The sequence below is a fragment of the Suricata suricatta genome, chromosome 6 (genome assembly GCF_006229205.1).
Source record: "Suricata suricatta isolate VVHF042 chromosome 6, meerkat_22Aug2017_6uvM2_HiC, whole genome shotgun sequence".
NCBI classification, from domain to species: Eukaryota; Metazoa; Chordata; class Mammalia; order Carnivora; family Herpestidae; genus Suricata; species Suricata suricatta.
The window spans coordinates 50,760,780-50,774,198 of NC_043705.1; the positions used below are offsets into that span (position 1 = coordinate 50,760,780).

Sequence of the window (13,419 nt, forward strand, 5' to 3'; positions counted from 1 at the left end):
CGCGCCCCGCCGCTCCGCCGCGTACGCCGGCGGGCCCGTGGCGCGGCCGCCTTCCGTTGTGCGCTGCCAGCGAGCGCCGGCCCGAACCGGGTGGCTGGGGGTTTGGGGGGTTCGCTTCTTTCCCGCATCGCAGCCCCCATCTTAGCCCTTTTGCCCCCACCATTTCCATGCGAAATCCTTTGCGGGCTTGGCCTGGATCAGCACTTCCTCGGCCTCGCAGCTCGGCTCTTTGGTCTGCGCCCAGGACTTTGCCTCTGGGCCTGTTCACAAAGCGTATAAAAGTTGAATTTAATGTAACTAAATTCCTTGGGCTTCAGTGCACGAAAGACTTCCCCTTGCGCCCTGTGCTCTTTCCCCTTCCTCATTCTTTCCACACCCCTCCTCTTAACTCAGTATTATTAGATGGTTCTTTGAGAATGACTCCCGAGGCTGCGTGCGGAGTGTTTTTCTGCAGTTATTGTTTGTTGTAATGGGAAGTGCAGTTGAGCCGTGTTACAGGAAAGTAACATGTTTACCCAGGTATCTTGGGTGAATTTCATGTTGGGTTCCAACATTTACAAGTACTGCAATTCCATTTCAGTGAAAATTTTTAGATATCTAAAGGAATAATCTTTCAGTGAGTAAGAGGTGTGTCTTAAATTCTTTATTTTTAAATGTCTCGCATAGATTTAGTAATCCTATCAGTTCAGAGTTGTTTTGAATGTTTCTTGTTTTCCGTAAGTGATATAAATACTAGGCAGGGTTTTCTTTAAAAAAAAAAAAAGCTATATTAAGTTACAATGCACACAGTATACAGTGCACTCATTTAAGTGTACAGTTCAGGGGTTTTTCATATGTTCAGTTGCTTCACCATGAATTTAGAACATTTTCATAACCTGAGAAAGAATCCCTGTATCAATTAGCAGTCGTTGCCTCTTTCTCCTCCTATTTCAGCCCTAGGCAATTTACTAATCTATAAATTTCTGCCTCTACAGATTTGTCTCTTTTGGGCATGTCATAAATGGGATCCTGTATGTTGTCCTTTGTGACTGGCTTCTTTCCTAAGCATGTTTGCAAAGATCATCCATGGTGTAGCATGTACAGGACTTCATTCCATTTTATGGCTGAACGTTGCATTGTGTGTATATACCACATTTTATCTGTTCATCAGTGATGGACATTTGGTTGTTTCCACTGTTTTGCTACTTTGAATAACTGCTGCTTCTTTGTACAAGTTTTTGTGTGGAAATGTCTTCATTTCTTTTGGGAATAGAATTGCTGGGCCCTGTAACATTCTGAGGAACTGCCAAACTTTTCCAAAGTGGGTGCATGTTATACAGTCCAGTGTCTGATGTTCCAGTTTTTCAACATGCTGGGGAATGCTTTTTTTACTATAGTGGATGGGTGTGAAGTAGTATCTCATTGTGGTTTTGATTTCCAATTCTCTGGTGGCTAATAATGTTGAATGTCTATTCATGTGCTTATTTATATATTTTCTTTGGAGGAATATCCGTCAATTCACTGCCCATTTTTAGATTCGGTTATTTGTGTTTTTATTATTGAGTTCTAAGAGTTCTTTTTATATTCTGGGTAGTCTTTTAATGAGATAAATGGTTTTGTTAATATTTTCTATTTCATGGGCTGTCTTCATTTTCTTGAAGGTGTTCATTTAAAAAATGTATTTGTTTTCATAAATTATTTTTAATTGAAGTATAGTTGACCTATTAGTTTCAGGTATACAACATTCGAATAATTACGTGTATTATGAAATGCCCACCAGTGTAAGTGCTATTACTGCCTTACAGTTTTGCAGTATTATTGACTACATTTCCTAAGGTGTACTTTTCACCCTCTTGACTTAACTTTATAACTAAGTTTGTATGTCTTAATCACCTATTTCACCTATCTCCCACCCCCCCTCTCTTTTGGCTACCACCAGTTTTTTCTCTTATTTATAGTGTTTTCTGTTTCTTTTTGTTCATCTGTTTCTTAGATTCCACATATAAGTGAAATCATATGGTATTTGTCTTTGTTTGACATGTTTCACTTAGCATAATGTACTTTAGGTCTATCCATGTCATAAATGGCAAGATTTCATTCTTTTTTTTTGTGGCTGAGTAATAGTCCACGTTGTATACATACACCATATTTTCTATGTTCACCTATGGATGGACACTTGGGGTACTTCCATATCTTGGCTATTGTAAATAATGCCACAGTAAACATAGGAGTTCATACATCATTTTGAATACATGTTTTCATTTTCTCAGATACCCACCCAGAGGTGGAATTACTGGATTGTATGGTATTTGTGTTTTTCATTTTTTGAGGAACCTCCGTATTTCCACAGTGGCTGCACACGAATTTCCATTCCCACCAACAGTGTGCAACTGTTCCCTTTTCTCCAGGTCCTTACCAACACTTGTTATTTCTTGTGTTTTTGATAATCTCCATTCCAGCTGGTGTGAGGTAGCTTAATATTGCCCTTTGAAGCATTGAAGTTTTCAATTTTGATGAAGTCCAGTTTAATTTATTTATAATCACTTATGCTTTTATTGTTTTATTTAAGAAGTTTTTCCTGGGGCGCCTGGGTGGCTCAGTCAGTTAAGTGTCCGGCTTCGATTCAGGTCATGATCTCATGATTGTGGGTTCGAGCCCCGCATCGGGCTCTGTGCTGACAGCTAGCTCAGAGCCTGGAGCCTGCTTCGGCTTCTGTGTCTCCCTCTCTCTCTGGCCCTCCCCTGCTCATGCTGTCTCTCTCTGTTTCTCAAAAATAAATAAAAAACATTAAAAAAAAAGTCAGTTGACCATAGAAGTATTGGTTTATTTCTTGATTTTCCATTGTCCATCCTTATACTACTCCTACACTGTTTTGATTATTATAACTTTGCAGTAAGTTTGGAATCAGGAAGTGAGAGTCTTTCAGCTTTGGTCTTCTTTATCAAGATTATTATGCCTATTCTAGGTCCTTTGCATTTTTGTATAAATTTTAGGTTTAGCCTATTCATTTAATTAATTCGTTGGTTATTTAATTTTAGTTGACAGGTGTAACCTGTCAGTTTTAGACTTTAGGTTTTACCATGGCAATTTATAAAACTATTGTGAGGATCATTTAAAATTGACATCCTAGAATGTTTTGCATGTGTTTTGACGGATGAATGTGATCTTGAAGCTTGCTGACTTAATTCCGAATTGTTCATTAAGATTTCTTTAAAAAGTAAAGTATAGTTTACTGCAAATTGTACATTAATATTTTAAAGTTATTTTTTGTTTCTGTTAATTGAGCTTTGAACATAGCCTTGTCTGATGTTTTTGGCTAATATGAATAATGCTTTCTGTGAACATTCTTGTACTGATTTTCGGGTGCCCTTGTCTATCCCCCGCCAAGGGAGGGACAGGAAAAAATTTGGATATCTGAAATCAAGAGGGAATTCCTAGTCTAATTTATGGTTTAGTTTTTGCCTTCACTTCCACTGTTGAATACAAATAGTTAAAAAAGATTGCATTTTATTTTACTTTTAAGCCTGGGATTGGGGTTGAAAGCTCTAAATTGGAACTTTAAAAAGCTCCAAAGGAGAACCAAATGAACTAGGAACAGGAAATAATTCACTTCTGAGAATTTGATAGGTCTAAGACAACTCAAAAATGTCCATATTTTAGGATCATTTATAATTTCTTAAAACAGAAATTATTAATTTCACTTTTCTCCTCTAGTATTTAAAGTGGAACTGTCAGAATAAGTAAAACTTGTCGAAGTGAGGTAATGGGAAACTCTGAGGTTTAAAGTTTCTAATCAAACAACCTATTAATTATTGTTTTCCCTACATATGAAAAGACAAACCTTTTTGTTGTGGCATTTGTTAGAGGAAAGTTTGAATCATTCAAATTATTTTCGAGCTCTTTCGAAAGCAGCACATCCTGCCTTTTTCTTTAAAGTGTAGTTTTTCTTAACTAAAACTGTATCCTATGTTACAAATTACTTAATTTTTTGCTTTGAAGAGAAAAATGTTTTTAAAACTTCCTGCAGAACAGGTGTTTTGTTGCTGATAAGTCATTTTGTTGCCACAAAGTATAGTGCCTTTGATAATCAAGTTGAAAACGTTTTTCTTTTCCATTAAAATTGGGTGACAAAATTAGTTTTGATAGCAGAAATCCACACCATTGGCTTAATATATAAAAACAGTTAGTTGTTAGCCCTTCAAAAGAAAATGTCCCTTTAAAGAGATATTGCAAATATTATAGTGAAGAAGTGTTTATGTACACTACTTCTTTCTCAGAGTGGAGTAAAATGCCTAATACTTTTGAGATTGTCTGTGTCCCCATTGATTGCGCAGTAGTAATTAAAATGGCTTTACATTTTTATGTATACCTAGATTAATTCAGGATTTAAGTTAAAAAAATTTTTTAATTCCAGTATACCGAACATAAAGTGTTATAGTAGTTTCAGGTGTACAGTGTAGTGATCCAACAATTCTCTACAGGGGCGCCTAGGTAGCTCAGTTGGTTGTGTCTGACTTCAGCTCAGGTCATGATCTTGTGGTTCGTGAGTTCAGGTCCTGTGTTGGGCTCTGTGCTGACATCTCAGAGTCTGGAGCCTGCTTTAGATTCTCTGTCTCCATCTCTCTGCCCCTACCCGTCTCATGCTCTGTCTTTCTCTCTTTCTGTCAAAAATAAATAAACATTAAAAAATAATTTTTAGAAAACCAATCCTTTACATTACTCAGTGTTCATCATGATAACTGTACTCTTTAATCCCCTTTACATATTTCATGCATCCTTCCACCCACCTGTCCTTTGGTAACAATCAGTTTGTTCTCTATAATTACGGGTCTGTTTTTGGTTTGTCTCTTTTTTGTTTGTTTGTTTCTTGAATTCCACCTATGAGAGAAATCATATGGTACTTGTCATTCTCTTACTTATTTCATTTACCATTATACTCCCTAGCTCCATCCATATTGTTGCAGGTGGCAAGATTTCATTCCTTTTTATGGCTGAGTAATATTCTCTTGTATACATTTACCTCATCTTGTTTATCTGTTCATCTATATAAATGGATGTTGGGTTCTTTCCATGTTTTGGCTATTGTAAATATTGCTGTGAGGCTCAGGTGGTTAAGTGTCCAACTCTTGATTTAGACTCTGGTAGTGATTTTATGGTTCATGAGGTTGAGCCCCACCTCAGGCTCTGTGTTGACAGCTTGGAGCCTGCTTGGGATTCTCTCTATCCCTCTTTCTCTCTCCCTTTGTCCTGCTTCTGCGTGCATGCTCATGCACTCACTGTCTTTCAAAATAAATCAACTTAAAAAGATAATGCTGCAGTTAGCAGAGAGGTGCATATGTCTTTTTGAATTAGGTTTTTTGTATTCTTTGAGTAAATACCCAGTAGTGGGATTACTGGATCATACAGTAATTCTAATTTTAACTTTCTCAGGAATCTCCATAGTGTTTTCCACAGTGCCTCCACCAGGTTGCATTCCCATCAACAGTGCCTGAGTGTTCCTCATTCTCCACGTCTTTGTCAACACTTCTGGTTTCTTGTGTTTTTGATTTTAGCATTCTGACTCGTGAAAGGTATCTCATTGTGGTTCTGATTCACATTTCTCTGATGATGTGTGATGTTCAGCATTTTTTAATGTGCCTCTGGCCATCTGTATGTCTTCTGGAAAAATGTCTGTTCATGTCTTGTTATTTTTTAATTGGATTGTTTGTTTTTTGGTGTTGAGTTACATAAGTTTTTTATATATTTTGGGTCCTAACTCCCTAAAATTATTTTTAAGAATGGATTTCACTAGTGATAATTATTTAAGGGGAAAAATAAAAGAAAACTGATTTAAATACTTAATAATAATAATAAAAAAATAAAATATGTAAAATATGAAGCATTCTCCGAAAGATGTCAAGTGTTGTTTAGCACGTATCATGTTGTAATAAACTAACATTTTTAGTTAGGTGACCTTTTCCAAAAATTATCTCCAGTCACCACATCAAGAACAAAATAATTATCTTGGGTGTTTTTATCTTGAAGTATTTCTGTATTTCTTGTCCTTATTTCTTTTATTATTTAACCAGTACAGAAGTCTTATTCCATTTATCTCTTGATTTCATTGGTATTGTCATGGTTTAGTGTTTTATATTTACCTTTTTTTTTTTAATGTTTATTTATTTTGAGAGAGAGAGAGACAGACACACAATCCAAAGCAGGCTCCAGGTTCCAGTTGTCAGCATAGAGTCCGATGTGGGGCTGTAACTCACAAACCATGAGACCATGACCTGAGCCAGAGTCGGATGCTCAACTGACTGAGCCACCCAGGTGCCCCATCATGCTGTAGTTTTAGATAAATTTGGAGTGCTTGGTTATACATCCAAAATTTGATCTATCATCTATCATTACATGGATAAACTAGAAAGATTAAAATCTTAAAAAAATTTTTTTTAAAATATTTATTTATTTTTGAGAGGGTGGTGTAGTAAGAGGGAGATACAGAATCCAAAGCAGGCTCCAGGGTCTGAGCTGTCAACACAGAACCCTAGGTGGGGCTTGAACTCATGAACCACAAGATTAGGACCTGAGCAGAAGTCAGACAATTTACCAACTGAGCCACCCAAGTGCCCCTAAAAGCTTTTTTAAAAACCTGGAATTCCTGTTAATAGGACTTTGGAATGCAAAACATATTTTTGCTTGACTATTTAATCTAAATTTAGTATCTTAGATGAGAGACTAACTATACACACACCCATACACACACATTCTTGGGGGTTAGATCCATATGCAAATTTAAATATATATGGTTTTGAAAATTAGTTGAGTTGATTGTAGAAACACAGAATAAAGACCTTTTTTTATTACTTGAAATTTCCAAATATTGTAGTTTGTAATATCTGCTTGGGACATGATCCTATTTGGTGGTATACGAAATTTAAAAAATGTATGTGTATGCATATTTATGTATAGATTAGTTAACATATTTATAAAATTTACATGGTTCAGTATTCAAAAGGTACCAAAAGGAATACAGTATGAATTTTTTACTTTCCTAGCAAGATCGCCACAAAGGCAGTCACTATTACCAATTTCTTATGTTGCTTTCCAGAGATGGTCTCCATATACACAAGCAAATTCTATACACTAAGTTAAAATGTGTTGTTGTATAATTGTTAGCCAGTTAGCTGTGCCCAAATTGTTTTCAGCTGCAATAAGCTATGAAAATGAAAACTACAGTTTCATCTAACTTGGTTCAAGTAGACTTGACAGGTAGACATTATAAAATTGTAGTATTTTAGATGACGTATTTTATTGTGAGGCCCTTAGAATTTTACGGGGGTGGAGTGTGGTTTGTAGTTTTGCCTTAATTGTAGGAGAAATTTGAAAGTGAGAAATTTACTGATTAATCTGCGTAAGTTCAGTTCAGGGGAAAGATTTTAGAACATGGAAAGGATACAAATTTGCTGTCTGGGTTCTTGTCTAACCGCTGCACACTAAATCCTAAATGCTCTTAATCCTTTTAAAACTACTTAAATTATTTAGGCAAAGGCATGAGAGAACAGGTATGCTTTTTATCATCCTGCATATTTGGTTAGCATAAACTCTTTGGAAGTAGTTTTTGAGTCCTCTATTTCTTGAGATTACCCATCCTGGTTTGACAATTCTGAAACATTAAACAGAAGCACCCTAAGAAATACATATGAAAATATGGTGCCACTAATACAGTTTCACTTTACCAAGTGTGGAAAAATGAAGGAATACTAGAGATGGAAGAATGTTTGTAGCAGTTTGCTCAGCAGATAAGCATAAATTGGTCAGATGTAGGGGAGAAACAAAAACCGTACAACAGTAACTGAGACCTAAAATGGTATCTGTTGGTAAAGTCGCTAAAGAATATTGCTGGAATGGCCAGATTGAGAGGCTTGAATTGAGAAGGATTAGTGAACTGTGTGTTGAAGTTGAGGCACACAAGTCCTTCGATTCTATCAGGCACATGCTCCTTGATGGAACTGCAAGAGTAGAAGTTATGAAAGATATGACAAGCATGTTTGTTTGCCTTTAGGGAAAAAATAGGAAGGTACAGTATAAGTAAAGCAGATTGGTGATGTTGGACCTTAAAACTACGAAGTGTTTTCATTTTTAGTGGTTGAAATGAGCCAGTGAAGATAGTTTCCCTTTTTAATTGTAACAGTTATTATGTGATAGGTAAAACAGAGAATACAGAAGAAGATTAAAATTACGTATAACTGTTCCCTCTATTCTCTAAGCTTTCCTTTCGAAATCCAACATTCATCGGGCGCCTGGGTGGCTCTGTGGGTTGAGGGTCAGATTTCGGCTCAGGGCTTGATCTCACAGCTCATGATGAGTTTGAGCCTCACAAACAGCTCATTGCTGTCAGTGCAGAAGCTACTTCAGATCTTCTGTCCTGCTACCCTCTCTACCCCTTCCTTGGTTGCACTGTCTCTCTCAAAAATAAATCTTAAAAAAAAAAAAAAAGAGATACAACATTCACAGTCGATTCTTGAGAGAGAAATTGTTTTATTTTTTCATGTTGAGAGTAATGAAAATGACATTTATTTACAGAGTATTACAGAGAATTTGAAAATTCTAAAACAAAAAATTGTCTCACAACTGTTTGCTTCTGTAATTTTTGTTGAATCCCTATAATATCTATTAGATGGCTTTAAGGATTTAACTAACTGGGAGAGGTGAGTTATAACTGAAAAGTTTAGGGAGTATCTGAGGGATTAGAAAATAATTTTTTAATGTAATATTAATTTCCTTCGGTCAACCCACCGATGTGTTTGAGTGACTTTTGTACCTGCCCCAAGTAGTTCTGACTGAGCAGTGCTCATTTTACATCTTTAATCACGGTTTTCTGCTTTAAAAACATCTTGCCAGTAGTTGTATAGAATAGTTCTGATGATCATGTGTGAAAATTTCAATGTATAAATAGAAGGTTGACTAAAAGAGTTTGTAACTTGTGGTTAAATGTGCTATTTACTTATAGAAAAACTGCTTACATAAGAGCTAGAGCAGAAGGAAAATGTAGAGTGCTAGGAAGTGATGGTATTTATTTATTACTTTTGAAGTGGTTTGAGGTTAAGAGGAAGGTTAGGCATGTTATTTGCTATTCACATGATAGCACCTCCTGACCCTTTCATCCCGTTCCACATTTTTTTTTAAATAAAAAGGAACTAGGTAAAATCAGCTTTTAAATTAATAGCCTGATTATACACTATCTGCAACCTGTTTTCCAGATCTTAGAGTCATCAAAAGTGAGATATCCAGTTTTTTTTGTTTTTAGTTTTTAATTTATTGTTGCTCTTAAAAGGTTCTTTGAAGGAGAAGTTTCAAACCATTAGCTAAAATCTATAGGATTTATATAGCTTTGTACTTTTCCACTGTTGCTATTCATGGATCTTAAAAACCCAGCTACATTAACAGTTCTATTTTTTCTTCAAGTGGAAAGATGTTAGATTGTATTTCATATCTCTTTAAAAAATTTTAAAGTATAAAGTGATGTTATAAAATCAACAAGAAAAAGATGCCTTTGAGTTTCCAAAGTAGGCTTGATGATATATTCAAACCTTTTAACTTGAGATTTCAAGTATCTCTCACTTGTAGATTCTACATTAGACTAGAAAAAAATCTGAATATTTCCAGTGACTTGGTGACTTTAAGTGCAAAACTATGCATAATGTGATTTTGTTTTCATATTAAAAAGTAATGTAAGGGGGGGCGCCTGGGTGGCTTAGTCATTTAAGTGTCTGATTCTTGATTTCTGCTCAGGTAATGATCTCATGGTTCGTGGGATCAAGCCCTGTGCCAGGGCCTACTTGGCATTCTGTCTCTCCCTCTCTCTCTTTGCCCCTCTCCCTTTTCGCACACACACTGTCTCTTAAAATAAAATAAGTAAACTTAAAAAAATAAAAAGTAACATGTTACTATATGTATGGGAAAAGGAATCTGGACTGATAAACTGTTCACTGTAGTCAAATTAGAGTGGTGGACGAGACAATAGGTATTAAGAAATCTGTGTTTTTTGTTTTGTTTGATTTACTTATTTTGAGAGAGAGAGAGAATAAAAGAGAGCGTGAGTTGGGGAGGGGCAAAAAGAGGGAGAAAGACAGAGAAATCCAAGCAGGCTCTGCTCTGTAAGTGCAGATCCCAGTGTGGGGCTTCAACCCATGAACCGTGAGATCATGATTGGAGCCAAAATCAAGAGTCAGTCACTCAACCCACCGGGCCACCCAGGCACCCCAGAAGTTTGTGTTTTCTTTTTCTTTTCTTTTTTTTAATGTTTATTTTTGAGAGAGAGAGCGAGCGAGCACACGAGAGCATGAGCATGGGAGAGGTAGACAGAGAAGGAAACACCGAATTAGAAGCAGGCGCCAGGCTCTGAGCTCTCAGCACAGAGCCGGAGGGGGGGAGGGGCTCAAACCCATAAACCGTGAGATCGTGACCTGAGCCGAAGTCAAGAGTCAGAAACTTAACTGAGTGAGCCACACAGCTGCCCAGAAATTTGTGATTTCTTAAAGTACTTGGATGATAAAACGTTTTTTTCCTTCTTTATGTTAAGAATTAATTCAAAGCTTTTTAACATTTGTTTATATCAGATTATAACAAGATTTTGTTTGCCCCAGGACATAGTCATTGGACGCTTATGAATGTATCACCTCTTTGTAAAGTGCATTGAGAGACCAGCAGATAAAAAAAGATCCTATCTTAGTGTAAATCTTCAAAAGAATTGTCTTTCTTGTACCAGTAATAGTGTTAATAGCTGCTTTTGTCACATAATACTGAAAATTTCTCTGCAAGAATTTATGGATTGAAATGGATAAAAAATATTTGCTTAAGCTTTTTGATAGCTTTATTGTGATATATTTTATATCTTGTATAGTTTGCCTACTTATTTAAAGCATACAGTTCAGTGCTTTTTTGACATGCAACCATTATCACAGTCCATTTAAAAACATTTTTATTACATCAGAAAGAAAACCTGTATCTCTTTTCACCTCCTACTTCACAACCTCCCCCTCCCAGCAGCCCACTAAATCTACTTTTCTATCTCAGTGGATTTGCTTATTCCAGACATTTCATATAAATGGAATCATACATTTCATGGTCTCTTGTGTCTGATTTCTTTAAGTAAGATGTTTTTAGTATTCATAAAGTCACATGCACCAGTGTTTTTTTCTTTTATTGCTGAATTATATTCCATTGTATGGATATACCCTACTTTGTCTTTTTATTCACTAGTTGGTGGACATTTAAGTTGTTCCTTACATTAGGTTATTTTTGGCTGTTGTGGTAATTGTGTCTTGCTTTTTTCCATTGACAGTGTATCTGTCAATTTTAAGAATTTTAAAAATCTACAATTTTAAAATTGTAATCTTAAAAAACACTGTATTTTATTGTAGGATATACTGTCATTTACCTAACCAGTACTATATCTTTCAAAAGTTTTATTTATTTTGCCAGAGAGAGAGAGCGCGTGCGCATGCATGCATGAGTCGGGGAGGGGCAGAGAGAAGAGAGAGGGAACCCCAAGCAGGCTCTGTGCCATGTGGGGCTCAATCTCATGAACCATGAGATCATGACCTGAGCCAAAGTCAAGAGTCCAACGCTTAACCGACTGAGCCATCCAGGTGCCCCTACTTAACCAGTAATATTCATATATGTCTTTGAGTTTTTTCTGGTTTTTCACTCTTGTAAATAGTACTTCAGTAAATATTCTTCCACATTTATCTTTGTATGTGTGTTTCTGTAGTATAGATTTCTAAAAGTCGAATTGCTGGATCAAAAGACATGAATATTTATAGTTTTAGTAAATTACTGAAGACCAGATGACATCTTTAGTCATAATTCTATTTGATAGTCTGTTGTCAAGTTTTTTTGTACATTCGTGTATTTGTAGTTAATCAAGGAAAAGCAAGTTCTGTTTGAGTTAACAGATTTTGTTAAGAAAAAAACATTTCTGTGTTGAAAATAAGAGGAACATACCCACTTCATGGTCTAAGGTGATAAAATGGATATGCAATTCAGAAATACTTTCTGTTATTTTACTTTTCTTTGAATTAGAGCCATCTACCAAAAACGTTGGTGGCTACTATAAAAGGTACAGAACCTGTGTGGAGGTACTTCTGGCTAAAAACAATGATTGGGTAATCTCAAATGGTGGCAGAATTATAATGTTACAATTAATCAGTGTCAAGAGTGGTCTCTCCCCACATTTCACCAGAATTTTCAGTGTTTTGTGCAGGTGAAGATACTGAAGCCAAATGGGCCTAGCCCTGAGCTCCAGGACTCTGTCTTCTGCTGTATTTTATGACATATAAGTATGTATGTATTTAGTATTTATTTAGTCCTCTCTTGTCAAAGCTATAAAGTAAGTTTTTGGCCAGGGACAGTACAACTTGGGTTCTTTGTTAGACACTTTGAATTTTTTTTTTTTTTTTAAGAAAAAAGTTGTGTATGTATATAAGTATGTGTGTGGAGAGAGAGATCACACTAGCGCCATTTGAAGTAGTAAAATTTTTGCTTAGTTTGCGCTAAAGTTTATGTGTAATAAATATTTGTGTTAATAGGTTTGTGAAATGGTTAAAGAATGGTGCCTGGAGTTAGACTGAACATTTTTTGACCTCAATAAATAAATAATCCCTAAATAAGAAGAAATGACAGTCATGTCATTGTAATCATGTAGGGTGTTTATATTTAGTCGTTAGTGCCTTTCAAGGCAGGCTTCTTCTGTATCACATCCTTATTAGAATGAATTTTCTTCATCTTTCCAAGTGAAGACCTGAGGGATGGAATAGTTAGTACTGTTTCCTAAGGTATATTACTGATACCATATAAATATTGCTATATTGTATATTAAATAGATTAGTAGTCATCGTTTCCTCTATTGGGAATTTTAACTAGTATGCTATTTGGATATCTGAAGTTCCCAAATATAAAGCTTACTCTTTAAAGGACTTTTTAATTAAAACTCAAATTTCTGAATATATTTTAACTTTTACTTGGTTGCTAATTATTTGTAATACTAACAGTGAGGGATGCCTGGGTGGTGCAATTGGTTAAATGTTCTTGGTTCAGTGATTCTTGGTTTTGGCTCAGGTCATGGTTTCACGGTTTGTGGGTTTGAGCCTTGTGTCAGGTTTTGCACTGGTATTCTGTCTCCCTCTCTCTCTGTAACACTCTCTCTCTCTCAAAAATAAATAAATAAACATTTAAAAAATACTGTTACAGTTAGGCAAAATGCCTGGGACCTTGTTGCCGAAATTACTAGATGGTCTCCAATTTCTTATCTCCTTTAAAAGAAAATAGTTTTTTTTTGTTGTTGTTTTTACCTTGTAAGCCTGGTAAATAGTATTTCTAATAGTTTGTGTGCCTGTTTGAAAAGCTTTTTACTCCTAACTTGCTTCTAATTTGAATATGCATAATGAATATGCATAA

At 35.7% G+C, this 13,419-nt stretch overlaps 1 protein-coding gene across 1 annotated transcript in view; it reads left to right on the forward strand.

Moving 5' to 3' along the window:
- Positions 1–13,419, forward strand: part of FCHO2 (FCH domain only 2) — a 122,862-nt gene that overhangs the window by 201 nt on the left and 109,242 nt on the right. The window lies entirely within an intron of this gene.